The sequence below is a fragment of the Bemisia tabaci genome, chromosome 7 (genome assembly GCF_918797505.1).
Source record: "Bemisia tabaci chromosome 7, PGI_BMITA_v3".
Taxonomy (NCBI): domain Eukaryota; kingdom Metazoa; phylum Arthropoda; class Insecta; order Hemiptera; family Aleyrodidae; genus Bemisia; species Bemisia tabaci.
In genome coordinates, this window is record NC_092799.1 from 15,836,146 (window position 1) to 15,839,900 (window position 3,755).

At 38.7% G+C, this 3,755-nt stretch overlaps 1 long non-coding RNA gene across 1 annotated transcript; it reads left to right on the forward strand.

Moving 5' to 3' along the window:
• The first annotated feature begins 270 nt into the window (after window positions 1-270).
• Window positions 271-3,338, forward strand: LOC140223764 (uncharacterized). Its single transcript, XR_002008643.2, has 2 exons — window positions 271-970; window positions 1,640-3,338. It is a non-coding gene; the product is annotated as an uncharacterized lncRNA (long non-coding RNA).
• Window positions 3,339-3,755: the final 417 nt, after the last annotated feature.

The window sequence follows — 3,755 nt, forward strand, 5'->3', positions numbered from 1 at the left end:
CCTACCCTGACAGTCCACCTCTACGTCAAAATAAACTCTCCATGCAAAGATAGGGAGCAAATACATTAGCAGGGTTGACACTTTATTTGGGGACTCGAAAACTGAAAACACGGCAACCTGCTAATGTATTTGCTCCCTATCTTTGCATGAAGAGTTTGTTTTGATGTAGAGGTGGACTCTCGGGGTAGGGTGGGATATCCCCTCCATTTTGGCCTCACTTTGAGAGCTTTTTTTGAGCTTGGGAGATGATTTCAGATAAAACCAGTGGCACCATCGTGTTTCTCGCGAACTTTTACATAAGAGTCAATTGTCAAATCGCAAATCCCTCACACATGCAACATTTCCATTGCCTGCAACATATACATTGCAGAACTCAGCATCGCAAAACCCGAGTCTATGACAAGCGCAACTGACCTATTCTTCGGGAAAATACACGTAACCTGTTGGTAGCTAAAACCTTACCGGATCTCGATCGGGAGTTTTTTGGGCTCAATGAGGGTCCGATCATGAAATGACTCACAACTAATTTTTGAAAAAATTCGCCTTCTGTAGTGACACTAGGCAATTAAATTAGTTCATTTTAGGTTTCCTTGCATCGCATCTAATTAAAAGCACTTCATCAGCAAAGTGATCATAATGGTGATGATTGTCGATTTCCTGTTTCTTATACTTTGTCACACTATCAAAATTCATTTGATCCGATGGCAACGTGCACGCATTTAGGTGATGCGTTATGTTATGTCATCCATAAATGGCGCTCTTAACAGAAGTGGGTCCCGGCTAGGTCTTCTGAAGCTCAGATTCGTTTTTTATATGTTACGCCCCACCTAAATGTTGCTGTGCATAATTTTTTTTTAAAGCTCTCCGCAAAAGAATAACATGTATCAGTTCGGTGCCTTTTCATGGCAACGCAGTTAATTTTCCCAGGAAATATTTCAGTTCCGCCGCTTGCTTGCTTTGGAATCCGCAGGTACTTACTTGCATGCATATTATTAAAAAATTCATTTTCTAAAAATAATTGAGTTGCAATTGAAACTTTCAGCTCCTCTAAATTAGTACATCTTGTAAAAAATTTGTGGAAATAATTTAATACTGGCGATTTTTAAAAATTCGTAACATGTACATAAAAAGTCTGGTGGAAAAGACTTCGATGATCCAATTTTAAGCACTACACCCAAAAAAAGTATTGAAAAACGAGGTTAAAAAAATGGGGGTGTGAGCATGAACTAGAACTTAACGTATTTTCTTGTAAGAAGTATAGGTACTACGTGGATTTTATTTTCTTGGTAGATTTCCCTAGTGTAAACGAGTCTTTATAGTAATTGTTTTTTTAATTTTCGTCACAAAGGCCTGAAAGTTCCTCTGGAAAAGAGGCCAAAACAAGCTTATCGACGCCAAGATAGAACACATCATTCTTCTCATGCATTTATTGAGATAAGCGTGACAGAAAGCATCAAATAAAACTCATGGACGAGGACTGCCTTCGATCTCATTTGGTTGATTAGGCAACATTGAATGTGATTGTTGAAATCACAATCGGAATAAAAAGTACCGATTCGAATGGTTTTTTTAAATTACATACCCAGATAAAATCCACTTCCTATCAATTTTCGCATCATTTTATTTGTTTTTATTTTAGGTTCATATGCAATAATTGGAATGCAGAACTCACACCGAGTCACGTCCAGGAAAAAATACGGCAACAATTTCTGAGGAAATGAATCCAATATTGGTCAACTGTCTATCTCCCTCGGATAAAACTAACTTAAATAAGAATTCGATGATGACACATTCCCAGGAAAAAATCGAATGCAGCAGCAAAGTTGCCGAACGAATAAGAAATTCGCAGTGTGTTTGCGCCCTCAGCTCAAGAAAATTTCAATCACAGAAGAAGTCAAAGCGCCACATTTCGCATAGGAAAGATCGGCCTTTTTCTTGTGATGAGTGCGCGGTGAAATTCATATCTAAAACGAATTTGAGGAAGCATGTTGAGCGTATCCACCCTGGCGCCAAAGTTCCAGAGCGCCCTGTCGCTTGCGATCAGTGTTCTAGCAAATTCAAATCACGATGCGCTTTAAAAAGTCATTTTCTTCGTATTCATTCAGACGTTCGTCCTTTCACTTGCGATCGGTGTTCGAGTAAATTTAAATCAAATTATGAGTTAAAGCGACACATCAAGTATGCACATAATGATCTATTGCTGGCGTGCGGTCAGTGCTCTGGGATGTTTCAATCAAATGAGGATTTACGGATACACATGCTGAGGAATCACACAAATGAACGAACTTTTGCTTGCAGTCAATGTTCAAAGAAATTTTATTTAAACTGTATTTTAGAGAGGCATGTCATGCGCATTCACTCAGGTTATCAACCGTTTACTTACGATTGATGTTCGGGCAGCAAAGGTGGATGACATCAAGAACAACAAACTGATTGCGGTGGACGCACGAGTCGTATAGACAGTAAGTTGGAAATGTAGCCAATGTGCGTTACATTTTTGAAAACTGAAAATCTCAATACAGAGTGAAAAGTATCATCCTAGCACAATTTTCCCTCAAGGAGATACTCTGTTTGGTGCAACACTGGCCGTCTTGAATGGTCGTAACTATAGTGTTGCACCGTAAGCGCATCTCCTTGAGGGAAAATTGGACGTATTTCTATCAAACGGAACTAAGCGTCAATTTGAGTTCCTTTTGAGGAATTTAGAATGCCGGATAGCGCGTTCTGTCAAACGGACCTAAGCGCCATGGAAAAGCATTGCGAGTATAGGACGGAATAATCCGGACGCCCGATTTCGCCGCCAATCCAAGCCCCCCTCTACCTTCCTCACCCTATGGCGCTTAGGTCCGTTTGATAGAAATACGTCCAATTATGCTTGACAGAGCTTTTCATACCCGTACCGAGACTTTCAGTTTTCTGAAATGTAACGATGGCTACATTTCCAACTTACTGCCATAATTTGCGCGCACACTTAGCTAATTAATAGTTTATTTCTGTTTGGTTGGTGTTCGAAGGAATTTATATTTGAAGGTTCGTTGCATATGCACATCCTGTGCATTCATTCAAATAATCGAACATTTAGTTGTGATCAGTGATCAAGCAAATATAAATCAAGCAAGAATTGGGAGAGTCACATTTGAACTTACGTTCATATTACCATCCTTTCGTTTGCAGTTAGTGCGTACATGCACCTAAAAGTTGACGAGAGATTTGACGGTCACATTTTACATGTATATTCAAATGACTGACTTTTTTCGGTGGTTCGTGGTGGATGAGCGATTTGTATACATATGTACGTTTAATTTAGAAATAAAATAAAGTGTATTTAGTATAAGGGCTTCACTAGATTTTTTTTTTTTTTTTTTTTTTTTTTTTTTTTTTTTTTTGTGGTTCTCCAACACAGAAGTACACTTTCAACCAAAGCTCTCCTGCGAAATATTGAGTATGCAACCATTGGTGAGAGAGAACAATAGGAAAACCAATAAAAATTCAGTGTGATCCAAAAGACCCATACAACCTCTCAGTGGCAAAGCTAGATTGATGGATTATCGATATTTCCCCATTTGAAGCTGAGGTTAGGAATCGATTATTGAACAGAAAAGTATGAAGTATAATTTATGGATGATCATTTTTCTGACACTCTTTGACTTGAAGCAACTTGAACGCTAGGATTGAAGGAATTTGGTTCACTAAAAAGGAAGTGCTGCTTTGAGACAGATTTTCTTCGGTCACCTCAAATATCATTCGATTAGGAA